The sequence below is a fragment of the Pseudophryne corroboree genome, unplaced genomic scaffold (genome assembly GCF_028390025.1).
Source record: "Pseudophryne corroboree isolate aPseCor3 unplaced genomic scaffold, aPseCor3.hap2 scaffold_647, whole genome shotgun sequence".
NCBI lineage: Eukaryota > Metazoa > Chordata > Amphibia > Anura > Myobatrachidae > Pseudophryne > Pseudophryne corroboree.
In genome coordinates, this window is record NW_026970236.1 from 130,848 (window position 1) to 154,242 (window position 23,395).

Sequence of the window (23,395 nt, forward strand, 5' to 3'; positions counted from 1 at the left end):
AGTTTTGGATTACTTTAACAAAAAAAAAATGCATATAGCAGAGGATAGTTTCAATCTGCTTACCTCTGGGTTATGGGTCCAGCATACTTCCATTGCAGTACTCTGCTGCACATGTAAGTTCAAGAGATCCTGAAGCACTCACTCATCATGGGAAAGTACCAATGTGTTTCTTCGTTGGTTGATGGAAGAAACATCTTACAAAAACTCTCCAGATTATTGATTTTTTAAAGTTTTTCTAGGAAACGTTTTAGATGAATGCTTATTAGCCTTTGTCAGTATGGACTTTTGCAAAGTGTCTCTGTGGCGCAATCAGTTAGTATGTATGGCTATTAACCAAAAGGTTGGTGGTTCAATCCCACCCAGGGACCTAATTGACCTTGTTATCAGATTTTGGTGATCTTTAAGTAGACAAGTCAAAATTTCAAACCCCCTGTTATGGTGTAGGGTACCTGGCCTTCTCTGATGTAATCAGAGTTAGATTTGATTCAGTTATTTTATAAAAACAGCTAGGAAGCACAATTTAGCAGTGGGTTGCAGAGAAAAAAAATATGCTGTCAGAAAAATCCAATTGAGTGATTAAACAGCTCTTTATTTTCTGGCTTTATTTTTATGCTAACAAATTTGTTCTCTGAAAAGTGTCCACAAAGCCTAGTCTCTGATTAACACCTTTGTAAGGATGGTTTTTCACCTATTACTAAATTAAACTTGCTTCATTGGAAAGGCAGCAAGATGCATCCTCATTTCAATGTTTACTGAAATAATACAGGTTGACACCAGGAAACATTAACGCCACTGCATCCTTGCTGCTTTCTCATGTGGAAGTCTGTTTAATGTGAAAACAAGGTGATATCTAATTAGCACACAGGTAAGGAATTAAGAAAATCTTTATTTAAGGGTGAAGGTGTTTCTCACAAAATCGTTGCCCCAATGCATCATTGAAATTCAAGCTGGAAAGATGATTTTAATATATCACTTGTACATTTTGTATTGCTCTTCTGGTGACAATGTAGTTTGTTTTTGTCAATTACCATTTTAATAATAGGGTAAAGAAAATGAAGTGGATTTTTGAAAGAAAACAATACTGTCAATATACTATTAAAACAAATTAAAATGGTAAAAGTTATTGTACTTTAAGTAAAAATAAAAGAGCCAAAATATCAATCCCAGTTTTGGATTACTTTAATTAACAAAAAAAAAAAGCATACAGCAGAGGATAGTTTCAATCTGCCTACCTCTGGGTTATGGGTCCAGCATGCTTCCATTGCTGTACTCTGCTGCACATGTAAGTGCAAGAGATCCTGAAGCACTCACTCATCACGGGAAAGTACCAATGTGTTTCTTCGTTGGTTGATGGAAGAAACATCTTACAAAAATTCTCCAGATTATTGACTTTTTAAAGTTTTGCTAGGAAACGTTTTAGATGAATGCTTATTAGCCTTTGTCAGTATGGACTTTTGCAAAGTGTCTCTGTGGCGCAATCAGTTAGTATGTACGGCTATTAACCAAAAGGTTGGTGGTTCAATCCCACCCAGGGACCTAATTGACCTTGTTATCAGATTTTGGTGATCTTTAAGTAGACAAGTCAAAATTTCAAACCCCCTGTTATGGTGTAGGGTACTTGGCCTTCTCTGATGTAAACAGAGTTAGATTTGATTCAGTGATTTTATAAAAACATCTAGGAAGCACAATTTAGCAGTGGGTTGCAGAGAAAAAAAATATGCTGGCAGAAAAATCCAATTGAGTGATTAAACAGCTCTTTATTTTCTGGCTTTATTTTTATGCTAACAAATTTGTTCTCTGAAAAGTGTCCACAAAGCCAAGTCTCTGATTAACACCTTTGTAAGGATGGTTTTTCACCTATTACTAAATTAAACTTGCTTCATTGGAAAGGCAGCAAGATGCATCCTCATTTCAATGTCTACTGAAATAATACAGGTTGACACCAGGAAACATTAACACCACTGCATCCTTGCTGCTTTCTCATGTGGAAGTCTGTTTAATATGAAAACAAGGTGATATCTAATTAGCACACAGGTAAGGAATTAAGAAAATCTTTATTTAAGGGTGAAGATGTTTCTCACAAAATCGTTGCCCCAATGCATCATTGAAATTCAAGCTGGAAAGATGATTTTAATATATCACTTGTACATTTTGTATTGCTCTTCTGGTGACAATGTAGTTTGTTTTTGTCAATTACCATTTTAATAATAGGGTAAAGAAAATGAAGTGGATTTTTGAAAGAAAACAATACTGTCAATATACTATTAAAACAAATTAAAATGGTAAAAGTTATTGTACTTTAAGTAAAAATAAAAGAGACAAAATATCAATCCCAGTTTTGGATTACTTTAACAAAAAAAAAATGCATATAGCAGAGGATAGTTTCAATCTGCTTACCTCTGGGTTATGGGTCCAGCATACTTCCATTGCAGTACTCTGCTGCACATGTAAGTTCAAGAGATCCTGAAGCACTCACTCATCATGGGAAAGTACCAATGTGTTTCTTCGTTGGTTGATGGAAGAAACATCTTACAAAAACTCTCCAGATTATTGATTTTTTAAAGTTTTTCTAGGAAACGTTTTAGATGAATGCTTATTAGCCTTTGTCAGTATGGACTTTTGCAAAGTGTCTCTGTGGCGCAATCAGTTAGTATGTATGGCTATTAACCAAAAGGTTGGTGGTTCAATCCCACCCAGGGACCTAATTGACCTTGTTATCAGATTTTGGTGATCTTTAAGTAGACAAGTCAAAATTTCAAACCCCCTGTTATGGTGTAGGGTACCTGGCCTTCTCTGATGTAATCAGAGTTAGATTTGATTCAGTTATTTTATAAAAACAGCTAGGAAGCACAATTTAGCAGTGGGTTGCAGAGAAAAAAAATATGCTGTCAGAAAAATCCAATTGAGTGATTAAACAGCTCTTTATTTTCTGGCTTTATTTTTATGCTAACAAATTTGTTCTCTGAAAAGTGTCCACAAAGCCTAGTCTCTGATTAACACCTTTGTAAGGATGGTTTTTCACCTATTACTAAATTAAACTTGCTTCATTGGAAAGGCAGCAAGATGCATCCTCATTTCAATGTTTACTGAAATAATACAGGTTGACACCAGGAAACATTAACGCCACTGCATCCTTGCTGCTTTCTCATGTGGAAGTCTGTTTAATGTGAAAACAAGGTGATATCTAATTAGCACACAGGTAAGGAATTAAGAAAATCTTTATTTAAGGGTGAAGGTGTTTCTCACAAAATCGTTGCCCCAATGCATCATTGAAATTCAAGCTGGAAAGATGATTTTAATATATCACTTGTACATTTTGTATTGCTCTTCTGGTGACAATGTAGTTTGTTTTTGTCAATTACCATTTTAATAATAGGGTAAAGAAAATTAAGTGGATTTTTGAAAGAAAACAATACTGTCAATATACTATTAAAACAAATTAAAATGGTAAAAGTTATTGTACTTTAAGTAAAAATAAAAGAGCCAAAATATCAATCCCAGTTTTGGATTACTTTAATTAACAAACAAAAAAATGCATATAGCAGAGGATAGTTTCAATCTGCCTACCTCTGGGTTATGGGCCCAGCATGCTTCCATTGCTGTACTCTGCTGCACATGTAAGTGCAAGAGATCCTGAAGCACTCACTCATCATGGGAAAGTACCAATGTGTTTCTTCGTTGGTTGATAGAAGAAACATCTTACAAAAACTCTCCAGATTATTGACTTTTTTAAGTTTTTCTAGGAAACGTTTTAGATGAATGCTTATTAGCATTTGTCAGTATGTACTTTTAGCAAAGTGTCTCTGTGGCGCAATCAGTTAGTGTGTACGGCTATTAACCAAAAGGTTGGTGGTTCAATCCCACCCAGGGACGTAATTGACCTTGTTATCAGATTTTGGTGATCTTTAAGTAGACAAGTCAAATTTCATACCCCCTGTTATGGTGTAGGGTACCTGGCCTTCTCTGATGTAATCAGAGTTAGATTTGATTCAGTGATTTTATAAAAACATCTAGGAAGCACAATTTAGCAGTGGGTTGCAGAGAAAAAGAAATATGCTGGCAAAAAAACCAAATTGCGTGATTAAACAGCTCTTCATTTTCTGGCTTTATTTTTATGCTAACAAATTTGTTCTCTGAAAAGTGTCCACAAAGCCAAGTCTCTGATTAACACCTTTGTAGGGATGGTTTTTCACCTATTACTAAATTAAACTTGCTTCATTGGAAAGGCAGCAAGATGTATCCTCATTTCAATGTCTACAGAAATAATACAGGTTGACACCAGGAAACATTAATGCCACTGCACCCTTGCTGCTTTCTCATGTGGAAGTCTGTTTAATGTGAAAACAAGGTGATATCTAATTAGCACACAGGTAAGGAATTAAGAAAATCTTTATTTAAGGGTGAAGATGTTTCTCACAAAATCGTTGCCCCAATGCATCATTGAAATTCAAGCTGGAAAGATGATTTTAATATATCACTTGTACATTTTGTATTGCTCTTCTGGTGACAATGTAGTTTGTTTTTGTCAATTACCATTTTAATAATAGGGTAAAGAAAATGAAGTGGATTTTTGAAAGAAAACAATACTGTCAATATACTATTAAAACAAATTAAAATGGTAAAAGTTATTGTACTTTAAGTAAAAATAAAAGAGACAAAATATCAATCCCAGTTTTGGATTACTTTAATTAACAAAAAAAAATGCATATAGCAGAGGATAGTTTCAATCTGCCTACCTCTGGGTTATGGGCCCAGCATGCTTCCATTGTAGTACTCTGCTGCACATGTAAGTGCAAGAGATCCTGAAGCACTCACTCATCATGGGAAAGTACCAATGTGTTTCTTCGTTGGTTGATGGAAGAAACATCTTACAAAAACTCTCCAGATTATTGACTTTTTAAAGTTTTTCTAGGAAACGTTTTAGATGAATGCTTATTAGCCTTTGTCAGTATGGACTTTTGCAAAGTGTCTCTGTGGCGCAATCAGTTAGTATGTACGGCTATTAACCATAAGGTTGGTGGTTCAATCCCACCCAGGGACCTAATTGACCTTGTTATCAGATTTTGGTGATCTTTAAGTAGACAAGTCAAAATTTCAAACCCCCTGTTATGGTGTAGGGTACCTGGCCTTCTCTGATGTAATCAGAGTTAGATTTGATTCAGTGATTTTATAAAAACAGCTAGGAAGCACAATTTAGCAGTGGGTTGCAGAGAAAAAAAATATGCTGGCAGAAAAATCCAATTGAGTGATTAAATAGCTCTTCATTTTCTGGCTTTATTTTTATGCTAACAAATTTGTTCTCTGAAAAGTGTCCACAAAGCCAAGTCTCTGATTAACACCTTTGTAAGGATGGTTTTTCACCTATTACTAAATTAAACTTGCTTCATTGGAAAGGCAGCAAGATGCATCCTCATTTCAATGTCTACTGAAATAATACAGGTTGACACCAGGAAACATTAACGCCACTGCATCCTTGCTGCTTTCTCATGTGGAAGTCTGTTTAATATGAAAACAAGGTGATATCTAATTAGCACACAGGTAAGGAATTAAGAAAATCTTTATTTAAGGGTGAAGATGTTTCTCACAAAATCGTTGCCCCAATGCATCATTGAAATTCAAGCTGGAAAGATGATTTTAATATATCACTTGTACATTTTGTATTGCTCTTCTGGTGACAATGTAGTTTGTTTTTGTCAATTACCATTTTAATAATAGGGTAAAGAAAATGAAGTGGATTTTTGAAAGAAAACAATACTGTCAATATACTATTAAAACAAATTAAAATGGTAAAAGTTATTGTACTTTAAGTAAAAATAAAAGAGCCAAAATATCAATCCCAGTTTTGGATTACTTTAATTAACAAACAAAAAAATGCATATAGCAGAGGATAGTTTCAATCTGCCTACCTCTGGGTTATGGGCCCAGCATGCTTCCATTGCTGTACTCTGCTGCACATGTAAGTGCAAGAGATCCTGAAGCACTCACTCATCATGGGAAAGTACCAATGTGTTTCTTCGTTGGTTGATAGAAGAAACATCTTACAAAAACTCTCCAGATTATTGACTTTTTTAAGTTTTTCTAGGAAACGTTTTAGATGAATGCTTATTAGCATTTGTCAGTATGTACTTTTAGCAAAGTGTCTCTGTGGCGCAATCAGTTAGTGTGTACGGCTATTAACCAAAAGGTTGGTGGTTCAATCCCACCCAGGGACGTAATTGACCTTGTTATCAGATTTTGGTGATCTTTAAGTAGACAAGTCAAAATTTCAAACCCCCTGTTATGGTGTAGGGTACCTGGCCTTCTCTGATGTAATCAGAGTTAGATTTGATTCAGTGATTTTATAAAAACAGCTAGGAAGCACAATTTAGCAGTGGGTTGCAGAGAAAAAAAATATGCTGGCAGAAAAATCCAATTGAGTGATTAAATAGCTCTTCATTTTCTGGCTTTATTTTTATGCTAACAAATTTGTTCTCTGAAAAGTGTCCACAAAGCCAAGTCTCTGATTAACACCTTTGTAAGGATGGTTTTTCACCTATTACTAAATTAAACTTGCTTCATTGGAAAGGCAGCAAGATGCATCCTCATTTCAATGTCTACTGAAATAATACAAGTTGACACCAGGAAACATTAACGCCACTGCATCCTTGCTGCTTTCTCATGTGGAAGTCTGTTTAATATGAAAACAAGGTGATATCTAATTAGCACACAGGTAAGGAATTAAGAAAATCTTTATTTAAGGGTGAAGATGTTTCTCACAAAATCGTTGCCCCAATGCATCATTGAAATTCAAGCTGGAAAGATGATTTTAATATATCACTTGTACATTTTGTATTGCTCTTCTGGTGACAATGTAGTTTGTTTTTGTCAATTACCATTTTAATAATAGGGTAAAGAAAATGAAGTGGATTTTTGAAAGAAAACAATACTGTCAATATACTATTAAAACAAATTAAAATGGTAAAAGTTATTGTACTTTAAGTAAAAATAAAAGAGCAATAATATCAATCCCAGTTTTGGATTACTTTAATTAACAAAAAAAATGCATATAGCAGAGGATAGTTTCAATCTGCCTACCTCTGGGTTATGGGCCCAGCATGCTTCCATTGCAGTACTCTGCTGCCCATGTAAGTGCAAGAGATCCTGAAGCACTCACTCATCATGGGAAAGTACCAATGTGTTTATTCGTTGGTTGATGGAAGAAACATCTTACAAAAACTCTCCAGATTATTGATTTTTTAATGTTTTTCTAGGAAACGTTCTAGATGTATGCTTATTAGCCTTTGTCAGTATGTACTTTTTGCAAAGTGTCTCTGTGGCGCAATCGGTTAGTGTGTTTGGCTATTAACCAAAAGGTTGGTGGTTCAATCCCACCCAGGGACGTAATTAACCTTGTGATCAGATTTTGGTGATATTTAAGTAGACAAGTCAAAATTTCAAACCTCCTCTTATGGTGTAGGGTACATGGCCTTCTCTGATGTAATCAGAGTTAGATTTGATTCAGTGATTTTATAAAAAACAGCTAGGAAGCACAATTTAGCAGTGGGTTGCAGAGAAAAAAAATATGCTGGCAGAAAAATCCAATTGAGTGATTAAACAGCTCTTCATTTTCTGGCTTTATTTTTATGCTAACAAATTTGTTCTCTGAAAAGTGTCCACAAAGCCAAGTCTCTGATTAACACCTTTGTAAGGATGGTTTTTCACCTATTACTAAATTAAACTTGCTTCATTGGAAAGGCAGCAAGATGCATCCTCATTTCAATGTCTACTGAAATAATACAAGTTGACACCAGGAAACATTAACGCCACTGCATCCTTGCTGCTTTCTCATGTGGAAGTCTGTTTAATGTGAAAACAAGGTGATATCTAATTAGCACACAGGTAAGGAATTAAGAAAATCTTTATTTAAGGGTGAAGATGTTTCTCACAAAATCGTTGCCCCAATGCATCATTGAAATTCAAGCTGGAAAGATGATTTTAATATATCACTTGTACATTTTGTATTGCTCTTCTGGTGACAATGTAGTTTGTTTTTGTCAATTACCATTTAATAATAGGGTAAAGAAAATTAAGTGGATTTTTGAAAGACAACAATACTGTCAATATACTATTAAAACAAATTAAAATGGTAAAAGTTATTGTACTTTAAGTAAAAATAAAAGAGCCAAAATATCAATCCCAGTTTTGGATTACTTTAATTAACAACAAAAAAAGCATACAGCAGAGGATAGTTTCAATCTGTCTACCTCTGGGTTATGGGTCCAGCATGCTTCCATTGCTGTACTCTGCTGCACATGTAAGTGCAAGAGATCCTGAAGCACTCACTCATCACGGGAAAGTACCAATGTGTTTCTTCGTTGGTTGATGGAAGAAACATCTTACAAAAACTCTCCAGATTATTGACTTTTTAAAGTTTTGCTAGGAAACGTTTTAGATGAATGCTTATTAGCCTTTGTCAGTATGGACTTTTGCAAAGTGTCTCTGTGGCGCAATCAGTTAGTATGTACGGCTATTAACCAAAAGGTTGGTGGTTCAATCCCACCCAGGGACCTAATTGACCTTGTTATCAGATTTTGGTGATCTTTAAGTAGACAAGTCAAAATTTCAAACCCCCTGTTATGGTGTAGGGTACTTGGCCTTCTCTGATGTAATCAGAGTTAGATTTGATTCAGTGATTTTATAAAAACAGCTAGGAAGCACAATTTAGCAGTGGGTTGCAGAGAAAAAAAACATGCTGGCAGAAAAATCCAATTGAGTGATTAAACAGCTCTTTATTTTCTGGCTTTATTTTTATGCTAACAAATTTGTTCTCTGAAAAGTGTCCACAAAGCCAAGTCTCTGATTAACACCTTTGTAAGGATGGTTTTTCACCTATTACTAAATTAAACTTGCTTCATTGGAAAGGCAGCAAGATGCATCCTCATTTCAATGTCTACTGAAATAATACAGGTTGACACCAGGAAACATTAACGCCACTGCATCCTTGCTGCTTTCTCATGTGGAAGTCTGTTTAATATGAAAACAAGGTGATATCTAATTAGCACACAGGTAAGGAATTAAGAAAATCTTTATTTAAGGGTGAAGATGTTTCTCACAAAATCGTTGCCCCAATGCATCATTGAAATTCAAGCTGGAAAGATGATTTTAATATATCACTTGTACATTTTGTATTGCTCTTCTGGTGACAATGTAGTTTGTTTTTGTCAATTACCATTTTAATAATAGGGTAAAGAAAATGAAGTGGATTTTTGAAAGAAAACAATACTGTCAATATACTATTAAAACAAATTAAAATGGTAAAAGTTATTGTACTTTAAGTAAAAATAAAAGAGCCAAAATATCAATCCCAGTTTTGGATTACTTTAATTAACAAAAAAAAATGCATATAGCAGAGGATAGTTTCAATCTGCCTACCTCTGGGTTATGGGCCCAGCATGCTTCCATTGCAGTACTCTGCTGCACATGTAAGTGCAAGAGATCCTGAAGCACTCACTCATCATGGGAAAGTACCAATGTGTTTCTTCGTTGGTTGATGGAAGAAACATCTTACAAAAACTCTCCAGATTATTGACTTTTTAAAGTTTTTCTAGGAAACGTTTTAGATGAATGCTTATTAGCCTTTGTCAGTATGAACTTTTGCAAAGTGTCTCTGTGGCGCAATCAGTTAGTATGTACGGCTATTAACTAAAAGGTTGGTGGTTCAATCCCACCCAGGGACCTAATTGACCTTGTTATCAGATTTTGGTGATCTTTAAGTAGACAAGTCAAATTTCATACCCCCTGTTATGGTGTAGGGTACCTGGCCTTCTCTGATGTAATCAGAGTTAGATTTGATTCAGTGATTTTATAAAAACATCTAGGAAGCACAATTTAGCAGTGGGTTGCAGAGAAAAAGAAATATGCTGGCAAAAAAATCAAATTGCGTGATTAAACAGCTCTTTATTTTCTGGCTTTATTTTTATGCTAACAAATTTGTTCTCTGAAAAGTGTCCACAAAGCCAAGTCTCTGATTAACACCTTTGTAGGGATGGTTTTTCACCTATTACTAAATTAAACTTGCTTCATTGGAAAGGCAGCAAGATGCATCCTCATTTCAATGTCTACTGAAATAATACAGGTTGACACCAGGAAACATTAACGCCACTGCATCCTTGCTGCTTTCTCATGTGGAAGTCTGTTTAATGTGAAAACAAGGTGATATCTAATTAGCACACAGGTAAGGAATTAAGAAAATCTTTATTTAAGGGTGAAGATGTTTCTCACAAAATTGTTGACCCAATGCATCATTGAAATTCAAGCTGGAAAGATGATTTTAATATATCACTTGTACATTTTGTATTGCTCTTCTGGTGACAATGTAGTTTTTTTTGTCAATTACCATTTTAATAATAGGGTAAAGAAAATTAAGTGGATTTTTGAAAGAAAACTATACTGTCAATATACTATTAAAACAAATTAAAATGGTAAAAGTTATTGTACTTTAAGTAAAAATAAAAGAGCAAAAATATCAATCCCAGTTTTGATTACTTAAATTAACAAAAAAAAATGCATATAGCAAAGGATAGTTTCAATCTGCCTACCTCTGGGTTATGGGTCCAGCATGCTTCCATTGCAGTACTCTGCTGCACATGTAAGTGCAAGAGATCCTGAAGCACTCACTCATCATGGGAAAGTACCAATGTGTTTATTCATTGGTTGATGGAAGAAACATCTTACAAAAACTCTCCAGATTATTGATTTTTTAATGTTTTTCTAGGAAACGTTCTAGATGTATGCTTATTAGCCTTTGTCAGTATGTACTGTTTGCAAAGTGTCTCGGTGGCGCAATCGGTTAGTGTGTTCGGCTATTAACCAAAAGGTTGGTGGTTCAATCCCACCCAGGGACATAATTGACCTTGTGATCACATTTTGGTGATATTTAAGTAGACAAGTCAAAATTTCAAACCCCCTCTTATTGTGTAGGGTACCTGGCCTTCTCTGATGTAATCAGAGTTAGATTTGATTCAGTGATTTTATAAAAAACAGCTAGGAAGCACAATTTAGCAGTGGGTTGCAGAGAAAAAAAATATGCTGGCAGAAAAATCCAATTGAGTGATTAAACAGCTCTTCATTTTCTGGCTTTATTTTTATGCTAACAAATTTGTTCTCTGAAAAGTGTCCACAAAGCCAAGTCTCTGATTAACACCTTTGTAAGGATGGTTTTTCACCTATTACTAAATTAAACTTGCTTCATTGGAAAGGCAGCAAGATGCATCCTCATTTCAATGTCTACTGAAATAATACAGGTTGACACCAGGAAACATAAACGCCACTGCATCCTTGCTGCTTTCTCATGTGGAAGTCTGTTTAATGTGAAAACAAGGTGATATCTAATTAGCACACAGGTAAGGAATTACGAAAATCTTTATTTAAGGGTGAAGATGTTTCTCACAAAATTGTTGCCCCAATGCATCATTGAAATTCAAGCTGGAAAGATGATTTTAATATATCACTTGTACATTTTGTATTGCTCTTCTGGTGACAATGTAGTTTTTTTGTCAATTACCATTTTAATAACAGGGTAAAGAAAATTAAGTGGATTTTTGAAAGAAAACTATACTGTCAATATACTATTAAAACAAATTAAAATGGTAAAAGTTATTGTACTTTAAGTAAAAATAAAAGAGCCAAAATATCAATCCCAGTTTTGGATTACTTTAATTAACAAACAAAAAAATGCATATAGCAGAGGATAGTTTCAATCTGCCTACCTCTGGGTTATGGGCCCAGCATGCTTCCATTGCTGTACTCTGCTGCACATGTAAGTGCAAGAGATCCTGAAGCACTCACTCATCATGGGAAAGTACCAATGTGTTTCTTCGTTGGTTGATAGAAGAAACATCTTACAAAAACTCTCCAGATTATTGACTTTTTTAAGTTTTTCTAGGAAACGTTTTAGATGAATGCTTATTAGCATTTGTCAGTATGTACTTTTAGCAAAGTGTCTCTGTGGCGCAATCAGTTAGTGTGTACGGCTATTAACCAAAAGGTTGGTGGTTCAATCCCACCCAGGGACGTAATTGACCTTGTTATCAGATTTTGGTGATCTTTAAGTAGACAAGTCAAAATTTCAAACCCCCTGTTATGGTGTAGGGTACCTGGCCTTCTCTGATGTAATCAGAGTTAGATTTGATTCAGTGATTTTATAAAAACAGCTAGGAAGCACAATTTAGCAGTGGGTTGCAGAGAAAAAAAATATGCTGGCAGAAAAATCCAATTGAGTGATTAAATAGCTCTTCATTTTCTGGCTTTATTTTTATGCTAACAAATTTGTTCTCTGAAAAGTGTCCACAAAGCCAAGTCTCTGATTAACACCTTTGTAAGGATGGTTTTTCACCTATTACTAAATTAAACTTGCTTCATTGGAAAGGCAGCAAGATGCATCCTCATTTCAATGTCTACTGAAATAATACAAGTTGACACCAGGAAACATTAACGCCACTGCATCCTTGCTGCTTTCTCATGTGGAAGTCTGTTTAATATGAAAACAAGGTGATATCTAATTAGCACACAGGTAAGGAATTAAGAAAATCTTTATTTAAGGGTGAAGATGTTTCTCACAAAATCGTTGCCCCAATGCATCATTGAAATTCAAGCTGGAAAGATGATTTTAATATATCACTTGTACATTTTGTATTGCTCTTCTGGTGACAATGTAGTTTGTTTTTGTCAATTACCATTTTAATAATAGGGTAAAGAAAATGAAGTGGATTTTTGAAAGAAAACAATACTGTCAATATACTATTAAAACAAATTAAAATGGTAAAAGTTATTGTACTTTAAGTAAAAATAAAAGAGCAATAATATCAATCCCAGTTTTGGATTACTTTAATTAACAAAAAAAATGCATATAGCAGAGGATAGTTTCAATCTGCCTACCTCTGGGTTATGGGCCCAGCATGCTTCCATTGCAGTACTCTGCTGCCCATGTAAGTGCAAGAGATCCTGAAGCACTCACTCATCATGGGAAAGTACCAATGTGTTTATTCGTTGGTTGATGGAAGAAACATCTTACAAAAACTCTCCAGATTATTGATTTTTTAATGTTTTTCTAGGAAACGTTCTAGATGTATGCTTATTAGCCTTTGTCAGTATGTACTTTTTGCAAAGTGTCTCTGTGGCGCAATCGGTTAGTGTGTTTGGCTATTAACCAAAAGGTTGGTGGTTCAATCCCACCCAGGGACGTAATTAACCTTGTGATCAGATTTTGGTGATATTTAAGTAGACAAGTCAAAATTTCAAACCTCCTCTTATGGTGTAGGGTACATGGCCTTCTCTGATGTAATCAGAGTTAGATTTGATTCAGTGATTTTATAAAAAACAGCTAGGAAGCACAATTTAGCAGTGGGTTGCAGAGAAAAAAAATATGCTGGCAGAAAAATCCAATTGAGTGATTAAACAGCTCTTCATTTTCTGGCTTTATTTTTATGCTAACAAATTTGTTCTCTGAAAAGTGTCCACAAAGCCAAGTCTCTGATTAACACCTTTGTAAGGATGGTTTTTCACCTATTACTAAATTAAACTTGCTTCATTGGAAAGGCAGCAAGATGCATCCTCATTTCAATGTCTACTGAAATAATACAAGTTGACACCAGGAAACATTAACGCCACTGCATCCTTGCTGCTTTCTCATGTGGAAGTCTGTTTAATGTGAAAACAAGGTGATATCTAATTAGCACACAGGTAAGGAATTAAGAAAATCTTTATTTAAGGGTGAAGATGTTTCTCACAAAATCGTTGCCCCAATGCATCATTGAAATTCAAGCTGGAAAGATGATTTTAATATATCACTTGTACATTTTGTATTGCTCTTCTGGTGACAATGTAGTTTGTTTTTGTCAATTACCATTTAATAATAGGGTAAAGAAAATTAAGTGGATTTTTGAAAGACAACAATACTGTCAATATACTATTAAAACAAATTAAAATGGTAAAAGTTATTGTACTTTAAGTAAAAATAAAAGAGCCAAAATATCAATCCCAGTTTTGGATTACTTTAATTAACAACAAAAAAAGCATACAGCAGAGGATAGTTTCAATCTGTCTACCTCTGGGTTATGGGTCCAGCATGCTTCCATTGCTGTACTCTGCTGCACATGTAAGTGCAAGAGATCCTGAAGCACTCACTCATCACGGGAAAGTACCAATGTGTTTCTTCGTTGGTTGATGGAAGAAACATCTTACAAAAACTCTCCAGATTATTGACTTTTTAAAGTTTTGCTAGGAAACGTTTTAGATGAATGCTTATTAGCCTTTGTCAGTATGGACTTTTGCAAAGTGTCTCTGTGGCGCAATCAGTTAGTATGTACGGCTATTAACCAAAAGGTTGGTGGTTCAATCCCACCCAGGGACCTAATTGACCTTGTTATCAGATTTTGGTGATCTTTAAGTAGACAAGTCAAAATTTCAAACCCCCTGTTATGGTGTAGGGTACTTGGCCTTCTCTGATGTAATCAGAGTTAGATTTGATTCAGTGATTTTATAAAAACAGCTAGGAAGCACAATTTAGCAGTGGGTTGCAGAGAAAAAAAACATGCTGGCAGAAAAATCCAATTGAGTGATTAAACAGCTCTTTATTTTCTGGCTTTATTTTTATGCTAACAAATTTGTTCTCTGAAAAGTGTCCACAAAGCCAAGTCTCTGATTAACACCTTTGTAAGGATGGTTTTTCACCTATTACTAAATTAAACTTGCTTCATTGGAAAGGCAGCAAGATGCATCCTCATTTCAATGTCTACTGAAATAATACAGGTTGACACCAGGAAACATTAACGCCACTGCATCCTTGCTGCTTTCTCATGTGGAAGTCTGTTTAATATGAAAACAAGGTGATATCTAATTAGCACACAGGTAAGGAATTAAGAAAATCTTTATTTAAGGGTGAAGATGTTTCTCACAAAATCGTTGCCCCAATGCATCATTGAAATTCAAGCTGGAAAGATGATTTTAATATATCACTTGTACATTTTGTATTGCTCTTCTGGTGACAATGTAGTTTGTTTTTGTCAATTACCATTTTAATAATAGGGTAAAGAAAATGAAGTGGATTTTTGAAAGAAAACAATACTGTCAATATACTATTAAAACAAATTAAAATGGTAAAAGTTATTGTACTTTAAGTAAAAATAAAAGAGCCAAAATATCAATCCCAGTTTTGGATTACTTTAATTAACAAAAAAAAATGCATATAGCAGAGGATAGTTTCAATCTGCCTACCTCTGGGTTATGGGCCCAGCATGCTTCCATTGCAGTACTCTGCTGCACATGTAAGTGCAAGAGATCCTGAAGCACTCACTCATCATGGGAAAGTACCAATGTGTTTCTTCGTTGGTTGATGGAAGAAACATCTTACAAAAACTCTCCAGATTATTGACTTTTTAAAGTTTTTCTAGGAAACGTTTTAGATGAATGCTTATTAGCCTTTGTCAGTATGAACTTTTGCAAAGTGTCTCTGTGGCGCAATCAGTTAGTATGTACGGCTATTAACTAAAAGGTTGGTGGTTCAATCCCACCCAGGGACCTAATTGACCTTGTTATCAGATTTTGGTGATCTTTAAGTAGACAAGTCAAATTTCATACCCCCTGTTATGGTGTAGGGTACCTGGCCTTCTCTGATGTAATCAGAGTTAGATTTGATTCAGTGATTTTATAAAAACATCTAGGAAGCACAATTTAGCAGTGGGTTGCAGAGAAAAAGAAATATGCTGGCAAAAAAATCAAATTGCGTGATTAAACAGCTCTTTATTTTCTGGCTTTATTTTTATGCTAACAAATTTGTTCTCTGAAAAGTGTCCACAAAGCCAAGTCTCTGATTAACACCTTTGTAGGGATGGTTTTTCACCTATTACTAAATTAAACTTGCTTCATTGGAAAGGCAGCAAGATGCATCCTCATTTCAATGTCTACTGAAATAATACAGGTTGACACCAGGAAACATTAACGCCACTGCATCCTTGCTGCTTTCTCATGTGGAAGTCTGTTTAATGTGAAAACAAGGTGATATCTAATTAGCACACAGGTAAGGAATTAAGAAAATCTTTATTTAAGGGTGAAGATGTTTCTCACAAAATTGTTGACCCAATGCATCATTGAAATTCAAGCTGGAAAGATGATTTTAATATATCACTTGTACATTTTGTATTGCTCTTCTGGTGACAATGTAGTTTTTTTTGTCAATTACCATTTTAATAATAGGGTAAAGAAAATTAAGTGGATTTTTGAAAGAAAACTATACTGTCAATATACTATTAAAACAAATTAAAATGGTAAAAGTTATTGTACTTTAAGTAAAAATAAAAGAGCAAAAATATCAATCCCAGTTTTGATTACTTAAATTAACAAAAAAAAATGCATATAGCAAAGGATAGTTTCAATCTGCCTACCTCTGGGTTATGGGTCCAGCATGCTTCCATTGCAGTACTCTGCTGCACATGTAAGTGCAAGAGATCCTGAAGCACTCACTCATCATGGGAAAGTACCAATGTGTTTATTCATTGGTTGATGGAAGAAACATCTTACAAAAACTCTCCAGATTATTGATTTTTTAATGTTTTTCTAGGAAACGTTCTAGATGTATGCTTATTAGCCTTTGTCAGTATGTACTGTTTGCAAAGTGTCTCGGTGGCGCAATCGGTTAGTGTGTTCGGCTATTAACCAAAAGGTTGGTGGTTCAATCCCACCCAGGGACATAATTGACCTTGTGATCACATTTTGGTGATATTTAAGTAGACAAGTCAAAATTTCAAACCCCCTCTTATTGTGTAGGGTACCTGGCCTTCTCTGATGTAATCAGAGTTAGATTTGATTCAGTGATTTTATAAAAAACAGCTAGGAAGCACAATTTAGCAGTGGGTTGCAGAGAAAAAAAATATGCTGGCAGAAAAATCCAATTGAGTGATTAAACAGCTCTTCATTTTCTGGCTTTATTTTTATGCTAACAAATTTGTTCTCTGAAAAGTGTCCACAAAGCCAAGTCTCTGATTAACACCTTTGTAAGGATGGTTTTTCACCTATTACTAAATTAAACTTGCTTCATTGGAAAGGCAGCAAGATGCATCCTCATTTCAATGTCTACTGAAATAATACAGGTTGACACCAGGAAACATAAACGCCACTGCATCCTTGCTGCTTTCTCATGTGGAAGTCTGTTTAATGTGAAAACAAGGTGATATCTAATTAGCACACAGGTAAGGAATTACGAAAATCTTTATTTAAGGGTGAAGATGTTTCTCACAAAATTGTTGCCCCAATGCATCATTGAAATTCAAGCTGGAAAGATGATTTTAATATATCACTTGTACATTTTGTATTGCTCTTCTGGTGACAATGTAGTTTTTTTGTCAATTACCATTTTAATAACAGGGTAAAGAAAATTAAGTGGATTTTTGAAAGAAAACTATACTGTCAATATACTATTAAAACAAATTAAAATGGTAAAAGTTATTGTACTTTAAGTAAAAATAAAAGAGCAAAAATATCAATCCCAGTTTTGATTACTTAAATTAACAAAAAAAATGCATATAGCAAAGGATAGTTTCAATCTGCCTACCTCTGGGTTATGGGTCCAGCATGCTTCCATTGCAGTACTCTGCTGCCCATGTCAGTGCAAGAGATCCTGAAGCACTCACTCATCATGGGAAAGTACCAATGTGTTTATTCGTTGGTTGATGGAAGAAACATCTTACAAAAACTCTCCAGATTATTGATTTTTTAATGTTTTTCTAGGAAACGTTCTAGATGTATGCTTATTAGCCTTTGTCAGTATGTACTTTTTGCAAAGTGTCTCTGTGGCGCAATCGGTTAGTGTGTTTGGCTATTAACCAAAAGGTTGGTGGTTCAATCCCACCCAGGGACGTAATTAACCTTGTGATCAGATTTTGGTGATATTTAAGTAGACAAGTCAAAATTTCAAACCCCTTGTGATGGTGTAGGGTACCTGGCCTTCTCTGATGTAATCAGAGTTAGATTTGATTCAGTGATTTTATAAAAACAGCTAGGAAGCACAATTTAGCAGTGGGTTGCAGAGAAAAAAAATATGCTGGCAGAAAAATCCAATTGAGTGATTAAACAGCTCTTTATTTTCTGGCTTTATTTTTATGCTAACAAATTTGTTCTCTGAAAAGTGTCCACAAAGCCAAGTCTCTGATTAACACCTTTGTAAGGATGGTTTTTCACCTATTACTAAATTAAACTTGCTTCATTGGAAAGGCAGCAAGATGCATCCTCATTTCAATGTCTACTGAAATAATACAGGTTGACACCAGGAAACATTAACGCCACTGCATCCTTGCTGCTTTCTCATGTGGAAGTCTGTTTAATGTGAAAACAAGGTGATATCTAATTAGCACACAGGTAAGGAATTAAGAAAATCTTTATTTAAGGGTGAAGATGTTTCTCACAAAATCGTTGCCCCACTGCATCATTGAAATTCAAGCTGGAAAGATGATTTTAATATATCACTTGTACATTTTGTATTGCTCTTCTGGTGACAATGTAGTTTGTTTTTGTCAATTACCATTTTAATAATAGGGTAAAGAAAATGAAGTGGATTTTTGAAAGAAAACAATACTGTCAATATACTATTAAAACAAATTAAAATGGTAAAAGTTATTGTACTTTAAGTAAAAATAAAAGAGCCAAAATATCAATCCCAGTTTTGGATTACTTTAATTAACAAAAAAAAATGCATATAGCAGAGGATAGTTTCAATCTGCCTACCTCTGGGTTATGGGCCCAGCATGCTTCCATTGCAGTACTCTGCTGCACATGTAAGTGCAAGAGATCCTGAAGCACTCACTCATCATGGGAAAGTACCAATGTGTTTCTTCGTTGGTTGATGGAAGAAACATCTTACAAAAACTCTCCAGATTATTGACTTTTTAAAGTTTTTCTAGGAAACGTTTTAGATGAATGCTTATTAGCCTTTGTCAGTATGAACTTTTGCAAAGTGTCTCTGTGGCGCAATCAGTTAGTATGTACGGCTATTAACTAAAAGGTTGGTGGTTCAATCCCACCCAGGGACCTAATTGACCTTGTTATCAGATTTTGGTGATCTTTAAGTAGACAAGTCAAATTTCATACCCCCTGTTATGGTGTAGGGTACCTGGCCTTCTCTGATGTAATCAGAGTTAGATTTGATTCAGTGATTTTATAAAAACATCTAGGAAGCACAATTTAGCAGTGGGTTGCAGAGAAAAAGAAATATGCTGGCAAAAAAATCAAATTGCGTGATTAAACAGCTCTTTATTTTCTGGCTTTATTTTTATGCTAACAAATTTGTTCTCTGAAAAGTGTCCACAAAGCCAAGTCTCTGATTAACACCTTTGTAGGGATGGTTTTTCACCTATTACTAAATTAAACTTGCTTCATTGGAAAGGCAGCAAGATGCATCCTCATTTCAATGTCTACTGAAATAATACAGGTTGACACCAGGAAACATTAACGCCAATGCATCCTTGCTGCTTTCTCATGTGGAAGTCTGTTTAATGTGAAAACAAGGTGATATCTAATTAGCACACAGGTAAGGAATTAAGAAAATCTTTATTTAAGGGTGAAGATGTTTCTCACAAAATTGTTGACCCAATGCATCATTGAAATTCAAGCTGGAAAGATGATTTTAATATATCACTTGTACATTTTGTATTGCTCTTCTGGTGACAATGTAGTTTTTTTTGTCAATTACCATTTTAATAATAGGGTAAAGAAAATTAAGTGGATTTTTGAAAGAAAACTATACTGTCAATATACTATTAAAACAAATTAAAATGGTAAAAGTTATTGTACTTTAAGTAAAAATAAAAGAGCAAAAATATCAATCCCAGTTTTGATTACTTAAATTAACAAAAAAAATGCATATAGCAAAGGATAGTTTCAATCTGCCTACCTCTGGGTTATGGGTCCAGCATGCTTCCATTGCAGTACTCTGCTGCACATGTAAGTGCAAGAGATCCTGAAGCACTCACTCATCATGGGAAAGTACCAATGTGTTTATTCATTGGTTGATGGAAGAAACATCTTACAAAAACTCTCCAGATTATTGATTTTTTAATGTTTTTCTAGGAAACGTTCTAGATGTATGCTTATTAGCCTTTGTCAGTATGTACTGTTTGCAAAGTGTCTCGGTGGCGCAATCGGTTAGTGTGTTCGGCTATTAACCAAAAGGTTGGTGGTTCAATCCCACCCAGGGACATAATTGACCTTGTGATCACATTTTGGTGATATTTAAGTAGACAAGTCAAAATTTCAAACCCCCTCTTATTGTGTAGGGTACCTGGCCTTCTCTGATGTAATCAGAGTTAGATTTGATTCAGTGATTTTATAAAAAACAGCTAGGAAGCACAATTTAGCAGTGGGTTGCAGAGAAAAAAAATATGCTGGCAGAAAAATCCAATTGAGTGATTAAACAGCTCTTCATTTTCTGGCTTTATTTTTATGCTAACAAATTTGTACTCTGAAAAGTGTCCACAAAGCCAAGTCTCTGATTAACACCTTTGTAAGGATGGTTTTTCACCTATTACTAAATTAAACTTGCTTCATTGGAAAGGCAGCAAGATGCATCCTCATTTCAATGTCTACTGAAATAATACAGGTTGACACCAGGAAACATAAACGCCACTGCATCCTTGCTGCTTTCTCATGTGGAAGTCTGTTTAATGTGAAAACAAGGTGATATCTAATTAGCACACAGGTAAGGAATTACGAAAATCTTTATTTAAGGGTGAAGATGTTTCTCACAAAATTGTTGCCCCAATGCATCATTGAAATTCAAGCTGGAAAGATGATTTTAATATATCACTTGTACATTTTGTATTGCTCTTCTGGTGACAATGTAGTTTTTTTGTCAATTACCATTTTAATAACAGGGTAAAGAAAATTAAGTGGATTTTTGAAAGAAAACTATACTGTCAATATACTATTAAAACAAATTAAAATGGTAAAAGTTTTTGTACTTTAAGTAAAAATAAAAGAGCAAAAATATCAATCCCAGTTTTGATTACTTAAATTAACAAAAAAAATGCATATAGCAAAGGATAGTTTCAATCTGCCTACCTCTGGGTTATGGGTCCAGCATGCTTCCATTGCAGTACTCTGCTGCCCATGTCAGTGCAAGAGATCCTGAAGCACTCACTCATCATGGGAAAGTACCAATGTGTTTATTCGTTGGTTGATGGAAGAAACATCTTACAAAAACTCTCCAGATTATTGATTTTTTAATGTTTTTCTAGGAAACGTTCTAGATGTATGCTTATTAGCCTTTGTCAGTATGTACTTTTTGCAAAGTGTCTCTGTGGCGCAATCGGTTAGTGTGTTTGGCTATTAACCAAAAGGTTGGTGGTTCAATCCCACCCAGGGACGTAATTAACCTTGTGATCAGATTTTGGTGATATTTAAGTAGACAAGTCAAAATTTCAAACCCCCTGTGATGGTGTAGGGTACCTGGCCTTCTCTGATGTAATCAGAGTTAGATTTGATTCAGTGATTTTATAAAAACAGCTAGGAAGCACAATTTAGCAGTGGGTTGCAGAGAAAAAAAATATGCTGGCAGAAAAATCCAATTGAGTGATTAAACAGCTCTTTATTTTCTGGCTTTATTTTTATGCTAACAAATTTGTTCTCTGAAAAGTGTCCACAAAGCCAAGTCTCTGATTAACACCTTTGTAAGGATGGTTTTTCACCTATTACTAAATTAAACTTGCTTCATTGGAAAGGCAGCAAGATGCATCCTCATTTCAATGTCTACTGAAATAATACAGGTTGACACCAGGAAACATTAACGCCACTGCATCCTTGCTGCTTTCTCATGTGGAAGTCTGTTTAATGTGAAAACAAGGTGATATCTAATTAGCACACAGGTAAGGAATTAAGAAAATCTTTATTTAAGGGTGAAGATGTTTCTCACAAAATCGTTGCCCCACTGCATCATTGAAATTCAAGCTGGAAAGATGATTTTAATATATCACTTGTACATTTTGTATTGCTCTTCTGGTGACAATGTAGTTTGTTTTTGTCAATTACCATTTTAATAATAGGGTAAAGAAAATGAAGTGGATTTTTGAAAGAAAACAATACTGTCAATATACTATTAAAACAAATTAAAATGGTAAAAGTTATTGTACTTTAAGTAAAAATAAAAGAGCCAAAATATCAATCCCAGTTTTGGATTACTTTAATTAACAAAAAAAAAATGCATATAGCAGAGGATAGTTTCAATCTGCCTACCTCTGGGTTATGGGCCCAGCATGCTTCCATTGCAGTACTCTGCTGCACATGTAAGTGCAAGAGATCCTGAAGCACTCACTCATCATGGGAAAGTACCAATGTGTTTCTTCGTTGGTTGATGGAAGAAACATCTTACAAAAACTCTCCAGATTATTGACTTTTTAAAGTTTTTCTAGGAAACGTTTTAGATGAATGCTTATTAGCCTTTGTCAGTATGAACTTTTGCAAAGTGTCTCTGTGGCGCAATCAGTTAGTATGTACGGCTATTAACTAAAAGGTTGGTGGTTCAATCCCACCCAGGGACCTAATTGACCTTGTTATCAGATTTTGGTGATCTTTAAGTAGACAAGTCAAATTTCATACCCCCTGTTATGGTGTAGGGTACCTGGCCTTCTCTGATGTAATCAGAGTTAGATTTGATTCAGTGATTTTATAAAAACATCTAGGAAGCACAATTTAGCAGTGGGTTGCAGAGAAAAAGAAATATGCTGGCAAAAAAATCAAATTGCGTGATTAAACAGCTCTTTATTTTCTGGCTTTATTTTTATGCTAACAAATTTGTTCTCTGAAAAGTGTCCACAAAGCCAAGTCTCTGATTAACACCTTTGTAGGGATGGTTTTTCACCTATTACTAAATTAAACTTGCTTCATTGGAAAGGCAGCAAGATGCATCCTCATTTCAATGTCTACTGAAATAATACAGGTTGACACCAGGAAACATTAACGCCACTGCATCCTTGCTGCTTTCTCATGTGGAAGTCTGTTTAATGTGAAAACAAGGTGATATCTAATTAGCACACAGGTAAGGAATTAAGAAAATCTTTATTTAAGGGTGAAGATGTTTCTCACAAAATCGTTGCCCCAATGCATCATTGAAATTCAAGCTGGAAAGATGATTTTAATATATCACTTGTACATTTTGTATTGCTCTTCTGGTGACAATGTAGTTTGTTTTTGTCAATTACCATTTTAATAATAGGGTAAAGAAAATGAAGTGGATTTTTGAAAGAAAACAATACTGTCAATATACTATTAAAACAAATTAAAATGGTAAAAGTTATTGTACTTTAAGTAAAAATAAAAGAGACAAAATATCAATCCCAGTTTTGGATTACTTTAATTAACAAAAAAAAATGCATAT

The 23,395-nt window shown here is 34.7% G+C and overlaps 4 non-coding genes across 4 annotated transcripts; all 4 read left to right on the plus strand.

The window, feature by feature from the left end:
• Positions 1–7,306: 7,306 nt before the first annotated feature.
• Positions 7,307–7,380, plus strand: TRNAN-AUU (transfer RNA asparagine (anticodon AUU)). The gene has a single exon. It is a non-coding gene; the product is annotated as a tRNA-Asn (tRNA).
• Positions 7,381–13,147: 5,767 nt separating this feature from the next.
• TRNAN-AUU (transfer RNA asparagine (anticodon AUU)) lies at positions 13,148–13,221 on the plus strand. Its single transcript has one exon. It is a non-coding gene; the product is annotated as a tRNA-Asn (tRNA).
• A 4,595-nt stretch (positions 13,222–17,816) lies between these two features.
• On the plus strand, positions 17,817–17,890 carry TRNAN-AUU (transfer RNA asparagine (anticodon AUU)). Its single transcript has one exon. It is a non-coding gene; the product is annotated as a tRNA-Asn (tRNA).
• A 3,426-nt stretch (positions 17,891–21,316) lies between these two features.
• Positions 21,317–21,390, plus strand: TRNAN-AUU (transfer RNA asparagine (anticodon AUU)). Its single transcript has one exon. It is a non-coding gene; the product is annotated as a tRNA-Asn (tRNA).
• Positions 21,391–23,395: the final 2,005 nt, after the last annotated feature.